A 7999-nucleotide genomic window follows, 5' to 3' on the forward strand; every position below is an offset into this window, starting at 1 on the left:
AACAATTAGCAAAACCCATTCTATAAAACCAGCTATTCATTAAAGGCCCAAACATGACAAAATGCAAAACAATTCAAACCAAAAATACAATGGCCTGACAAAATAATAAACGAAAGTCAAATATGACAGACAGCAACCAACAACAACCACTGAAAAACAGGCTCATGACTTGGGACGTGCATATTTAAATGTGACATGGTGAAATCATGTCTGGTTTTCTTTAGTGCTACCAGTTGTTCTACAAACAAGTATATCATCTCCAAATCAAATAAAATTAAAAAATATTGTACACGTATGCTAGACAGGACCTTTATGGTATCTATAACCCTTTATCTTATCAGTATTGTTGTGACTTCTGATACTAAGCCTCTATCTGATTCAAGTAATCATCATGCCCTTGCCATGATAAAAGTTTGATGAAGGGTGAAATCTAAAGTGGTGTTTTATGGTGCCGGAAATGTGTAATATCTCAAGTCATATTGTGGTCTTCAACTTTAATCTCTAACATTGAAATAAGGTTAAAGTGCTCCCCTTGAAAATTCCCTGAATGGTGTTAGATGAATATGTGTTGCAAGAGTGAAGCTCTAAAGGCTCTACCATGCTTGAAGGACAACTCATCAGTGCCTACAGAAGTGTTTTGGACAAACACACTAACTAGCTAGAACAAGAGTGCACACACTGAAATGTCTCGCCTTCTTTACTAATCATTGATACTATGTTGATAGTCCTAAATATAAAGCTTTATTACAACTGTCACATAAACTTAACATTAACCAAGTAAACTAAACATTGACCAATGAACCATGAAAATGAGGTCAAGGTCAGATGAACCATGCTAGGCAGGCATGTACAGCTAACAATTCTTCCATACAACAAATATAGTTGACCTATTGCATATAGTATTAGAAAAAAAGACCAAAACTCAAACACTTAACTTTGACCACTGAACCATGAAAATGAGGTCAAGGTCAGATGACACCTGCCAGCTAGACATGTACACCTTACAATCATTCCATACACCAAATATAGTAGACCTATTGCATACAGTATTAGAAAAAAAGACCAAAACTCAAAAACTTAACTTTGACCACTGAACCATGAAAATGAGGTCAAGGTCAGATGACACCTGCCAGCTAGACATGTACACCTTACAATCATTCCATACACCAAATATAGTAGACCTATTGCATACAGTATAAGAAAAACAGACCAAAACACAAAAACTTAACTATAACCACTGAACCATGAAAATGAGGTCAAGGTCAGATGACACCTGCCAGCTAGACATGTACACCTTACAATCATTCCATACACCAAATATAGTAGACCTATTGCATACAGTATAAGAAAAACAGACCAAAACACAAAAACTTAACTATAACCACTGAACCATGAAAATGAGGTCAAGGTCAGATGACAACTGCCAGTTGGACATGTACACCTTACAGTCCTTCCATACACTGAATATACAAGACCTATTGCTTATAGTATCTGAGATATGGACTTGACCACCAAAACTTAACCTTGTTCACTGATCCATGAAATGAGGTCGAGGTCAAGTGAAAACTGTCTGACGGGCATGCGGACCTTGCAAGGTACGCACATACCAAATATAGTTATCCTATTACTTATAATAAGAGAGAATTTAACATTACAAAAAATCTTAACTTTTTTTTCAAGTAGTCACTGAACCATGAAAATGAGGTCAAGGACATTGGACATGTGACTGACGGAAACTTTGTAACATGAGGCATCCATATACAAAGTATGAAGCATCCAGGTCTTCCACCTTCTAAAATATAAAGCTTTTAAGAAGTTAGCTAACGCCGCCGCCGCCGGATCACTATCCCTATGTCGAGCTTTCTGCGACAAAAGTCGCAGGCTCGACAAAAATGTAAGTGGTAAGTAAGACATCTGAGTTATTATAGTCAGTCATTAAATTATTCATATGAAAAACAACAACTTTGGATGCAAATACCAGGTATTCTTTTTTAAAAGTAATCACAAACACCTTGGCATTAGTATTATCTGATATAATTCAAAGTGAGTACCTATCTATGCACAAGAGGTTAGTAGGAATACCTCCTCCTACCAGTGGCGGATCCAGAAATTTTCATAAGGGGGTTCCACTGACTGCCATAAGAGGGGGCCCCCTTAGTCATGCTTCAGTGATTTCCTAAATAACCAAATTTTTCCCACAAAAGGGAGGGGGCCGGGCACCCTGGGCCCCCTAACTCTGCCTCTGCCTTCCAAATTACTTTTCTTTGTAGTATATTTTTAATAACAACCTTCTTTCAGACAAAACTTCTTATTCTTACAAATTATTTGTCTAATCACTGAACAAACATGTCATTCAAATTGATAACATTAGATGCATGTATTATTATTATAAATTTTGTTTAAAGATTTATTGTTTAAAAAAATATAATTTATGGCTTTAAGTGACTTGTATCATGTTTATTTTGTGCTCAGATGTTTTAACTTTAAGTAGCTTTAAAATAAACATAACTTTTATCATGTTGTTTATGGATATTTATAATATACAGATATTTAACATTTTGGTGGAAAATTTTGGATTTAATTTTGATTCAAGGAACAAGATTTTGATCTAATCTGAAGGACATTAATCTTATGGGGTAAATTCAAAGCAAATGTAGGAGTTTTGCCTCCTAATTGGGGACAGGAAAAAATAACTAGAGGCTCCAAGGAGCTGTGTCGCTCACCTGATATTTTTGTTTACAATTGATGCATGAAATAATGCAACCATTATACTTTTGCTTTAGTTTCAGAGATATAAGTCAAAAACTGCATTTTACCCCTATGTTCTATTTTTAGCCATGTCGGCCATGTTAGTTGGCAGGAGGTGTCATCGGCACATTTTTAAAACTAGATACCCAAATGATGTTTTTGGCCAAGTTTGGTTAAATTTGTCTCAGTAGTTACAGAGGAGAAGATTTTTGTAAAAGATAACAAAAAATTACGAAAAATTGTTAAAAATTGACTTTAAAGGGCAATAACTCCTTAAGGGGTCAATTGACAATTTTGGTCATGTTGACTTATTTGTATATCTTACTTTGCTGAACATTTTTGCTGTTTACAGTTTATCTCTATCTATAATAATATTCAAGATAATAACCACAAGAGTGCACATGCTGAAATGTCTCGCCTTCTTTACTAACCATTGATTTTATGTTGATAGTCCTAAATACAAAGCTTTACTACAAGTAACACATAAACTTAACATGATCCAAGAAAATGAGGTCAAGATCAGATAAACCAAACGAGAAATACATGTAAAATTGAGAATGGAAATGGGGAATGTGTCAAAGAGACAACAACCCGACCATAGAACAGACAACAGCAGAAGGTCACCAACAGGTCTTCAATGCAGCGAGAAATTCCCGCACCCGGAGGCGTCCTTCAGCTGGCCCCTAAACAAATATATATACTAGTTCAGTGATAATGAACGCCATACTAAACTCCAAATTGTACACAAGAAACTAAAATTAAAAATAATACAAGACTAACAAAGGCTAGAGGCTCCTGACTTGGGACAGGCGCAAAAATGCGGCGGGGTTAAACATGTTTATGAGATCTCAACCCTCCCCCTATACCTCTAGCCAATGTAGAAAAGTAAACGCATAACAATACGCACATTAAAATTCAGTTCAAGAGAAGTCCGAGTCTGATGTCAGAAGATGTAACCAAAGAAAATAAACAAAATGACAATAACACATAAATAACAACAGACTACTAGCAGTTAACTGACATGCCAGCTCCAGACTTCAATTAAACTGATTGAAAGATTATGTCTTCATCATATGAATATCAGGCACAATCCTTCCCGTTAGGGGTTTAGTATCATACCATCATAACATATATGAGAAGAACATAACCCGTGTCATGCCAACAACTGGTTTTTAAATAAATGTGTTTAGTGCCGATGCAAAGACCCTATAAGTGAATCAATATTAACGCCAAAATATGCAATCTTTAATGACCTGACAACAGTATCGTAACTATATCCCTTCTTAATAAGTCTATTTAAAGGTTTTGTTAGCTTCAGAGGTGAATACTGACATTTTTGTGCTTTATAAAGAATATTTCCATAAAAAATTGGATGTGAAATACCTGAACGTATAAGAAGTCTGCATGTTGAGCTATATTTACGAATGATGTCCTTATACCGATGATAAAATTTAGTAAATGTTTTGACTAGTTTGTGATATCGAAAACCCTGGTGTAATAATTTTTCAGTAATACATAAATTTCTCTCGTTAAAATCTAAAACATTGTTACATACACGAGCGAATCGTACAAGTTGAGATATATAAACACCGTAAGATGGTGACAAGGGAACGTCACCATCTAAAAATGGATAATTAACGATAGGAAATGAAAAATCATCTCTTTTATCATATATTTCAGTATTAAGCTTTCCATAAATGATATAGATATCAAGATCGAGGAAAGGGCAGTGGTCATTGTTAGTATTAGCTTTATTTAAAGTAAGTTCAACAGGATAAATTTCTTTAGTATACATACCGAAGTCGTCATTATTGAGAGCCAAAATATCATCCAAATATCTAAAAGTATTATTAAATTTGTGTATCAGATGTTGTTTCGATGGGTCTTTGCTGATTTTTGTCATAAATTGTAACTCGTAGCAATACAAAAAAAGGTCCGCAATAAGTGGTGCACAGTTAGTCCCCATTGGAATTCCGATAACCTGACGATATACGGAATCTCCAAAGCGAACAAAAATGTTATCTAGTAAAAATTCAAGGGCATATATAGTATCAAAGCATGTCCAATTGACATAGTTTTTTTGTTTATTGCTACTAAAAAATGACCTAAAAGAGTTTGAACATATATATTCACATTCTGACTTTTTAAATGCCCATTTAATTAGGTGTGTGAATTTTTTCTTAATGAGAATGTGAGGCAATGTGGTATATAGGGTAGAAAAATCAAAACTTTGAACAGATTCAAAATCACCAATATATGCATGTAATTTATCAAGTACTTCCAACGAGTTCTTGACACTCCAAAAGTAATTAATTCCACTATTTTCGAAGGCCTTATTTGAACAATTTATTATCAGGTTTTTGATTGTACCAAGTGTACTGGTAAGAAGAATAGACAATTTAGTAGTGGAACAATGGCTTGAAGACGAAATAAATCTATATTTGTAAGGTGTTTTGTGTAGCTTCGGAAGCCAATACATAGTTGGGACTTTCATTGTATTTGGTTCTGCTTGTAAAGCGGTAGCTAAAAGTTTATGTTTGTTACAGATGTCGTTTTCTGAAAATGGAGTCAGTTGGAATGTTGGTGAATTGGTGATTTCTTTTTTCAGAACCTCAATGTAAAATTTACGTCAAACAATAATAATATTATTAGCAGCTTTATCGGCCGGGACAAAAACAAATTCCTTGGCTAGTTCTTTTAGTTTATGTTTGATACGAGAAATAGGTTTATTGTGATTATTGTTAAGAGTAAAATGTTCTTTAAAATGTTGAATACGTATATCAACTATGTTCATTACTGAATTAAAAAAAGAGTCCAAAGATTTTTTGTCAGCTTTTTCCCGTTTTATACAACAGTAAGTATGGAGTGAGTCGTGGATGATATTACGACACTCATTCCAATTAATAATTGACGGGAGACGATATTTAGGTCCTTTACTGAGGAATGATTTCAACTCTCGGTCTTGAACGATGTTAAGATCTCCTGTTATAACATGGGAAATGGGTCCATAAATGTATTCGGAATTACTGCAATTACATGAAGTAGGTGTATTTTCACTGATATTAACATCTTTACACAATTGGCTATAATTAAACACAAATTTCCGGGTAGATTTCTTGTAAATATAACAAATAAGAGGGAGCTCAGTATTATCAAAATATCCCGGAATTTGTTCTTTAACAGAATGGTCGTTAAAAATACCGGCAATATTTACAAAATCAAAACCTTTATTGACATACTTTATTTTAATAAACTGTTTTTATGATCTTCAGGGCGATCAATTTTGGGAAACAGTTTAGAATAACAATATGCCATTATAATTTGAATGATTTCATACTTAGGACATGTACACCTTACAATAATTCAATAAACCAAACATAGTTGACGTATTGCTTATTGCTTCTAAGAAACAGTCGTTAATAAACATGAAAACTTAACATTGACCAATGAACCATGAAAATGAGGTCAAGGTAAGATGAACCATGCCAGACAGACATGTTCACCTTACAATCAATTTAGGCATTAAATATAGTTGACCTATTGCTTATAGTATCTAAGAAACAAACTTAACCATGAAAACTTAACATTGACCAATGAACCATGAAAATGAGGTCAAGGTCAGATGATACCTGCCAGACTGACATGTACATCTTACAATCCTTCCATACATCAAATATAGTTGATCTATTGCTTATAGTTGAAGAAAAACAGACCAAAACACAAAAACTTAACACTGAGAAATGAACTGTGAAAATGAGGTCAAGGTCAAATAAAACCTGTGAGACTGACATGTACATCATAAAATATTTCCATACACCATTTATAGTTGACCTATTGCATATAGTATTAGAAAAAAAGACCAAAACTCAAAAACATAACTTTGACCACTGAACCATGAAAATGAGGTCAAGGTCAGATGACACCTACCAGTTGGACATGTTCACCTTATTATCATTCCATATACCAAATATAGTAGACCTACTGCTTATAGTATCTGATATATGGACTTGACCACGAAAACTTAACCTTGTTCACTGATCCATGAAATGAGGTCGAGGTCAAATGAAAATTGTCTGACGGGCATGAGGACCTTTCAAGGTAAGCACATACTAAATATAGTTATCCTATTACTCATAATAAGAAAGAAATTAACATAACAAAAAAGTTGACTTTTTTTTCAAGTAGTCACTGAACCATGAAAATGAGGTCAAGGACAATGGACATATGACAGACAGAAACTTCGTAACATAAGGCATCTATATACAAAATATGAAGCATCCAGGTCTTCTAGCTTCTAAAATATAAAGCTTTTAAGAAGTTAGCTAACGCCGCCGCCAGATCACTATCCCTATGTCGAGCTTTCTGCGACAAAAGTCGCAGGCTCAACAAAAAAACTGCAAAATTTCCTTAAAATTACCAATTCAGGGGCAGCAACCCAACAACAGGTTTTCTGATTTGTCTGAAAATTTCAGGGCAAATAGATCTTAACCTGCTGAACAATTTTACCCCATCAGATTTGCTCGCAATGCTTTAGTTACAGAGATATAAGCCAAAAGGGCATGTAGATCTTGACCTGATTAACAGTTTTACCCTCGTCAGATTTGCTCTAAATGCTTTGGTTTCAGATATATAAGCCAAAATCTATATTTTACCCCTATGTTCTATTTTTAGCCATGGCAGCTATCTTGGTTGGCGAGCCGGGTCATTGGACACATTTTTTAAACTAGATACCCCAATGATGATTGTGGCTAAGTTTGGTTGAATTTGGCCCAGTAGTTTCAGAGGAGAAGATTTTTGTAAAAGTGAGGCAAAGATAACAAGATAAACTTCGAGATATTGCTCACTAATTATACCCCCACTCAATATTGCTGACTCTGTTTTGCAATAAATACTGACATTAAGATACATGTACAATATTTCAGGAAACAGGATGTACAACAATGAAGAAACTGAAAACATGTCACATGGTATGGCACAACCTGATGAAGCTTGGTTTCATTTTAACATCAAGAAGCTATGAATTGTACAAAAATTTCATATGTGTACATGACATTTTAAAATATTTATAGATTCTCCTACATCAAGTGTGATACTATATTTAAATTTTTCAATTTAAAAATATGAGGCTTGCTGATCTGTTCAAATGTTGTAGATTAAACTGTTGAGAGTGGAGAAATATCGTATTGCATAAGATTCTGTGGTGGAATTTGTTCCTCTAATGATTTTTAGACAATATGTAGACAAACTTTTT

General features: G+C 34.2%; 1 long non-coding RNA gene across 1 annotated transcript; it reads left to right on the forward strand.

Annotated features, from left to right (window-relative positions):
* Positions 1–664: 664 nt before the first annotated feature.
* LOC127703233 (uncharacterized) lies at positions 665–1140 on the forward strand. The gene is made up of 2 exons (XR_007982833.1): positions 665–961; positions 1109–1140. It is a non-coding gene; the product is annotated as an uncharacterized LOC127703233 (long non-coding RNA).
* The last annotated feature ends 6859 nt before the right edge of the window (positions 1141–7999 follow it).

This window comes from Mytilus californianus, unplaced genomic scaffold (assembly GCF_021869535.1).
Source record: "Mytilus californianus isolate M0D057914Y unplaced genomic scaffold, xbMytCali1.0.p SCAF_5, whole genome shotgun sequence".
In the NCBI taxonomy this organism is placed as follows: Eukaryota; Metazoa; Mollusca; class Bivalvia; order Mytilida; family Mytilidae; genus Mytilus; species Mytilus californianus.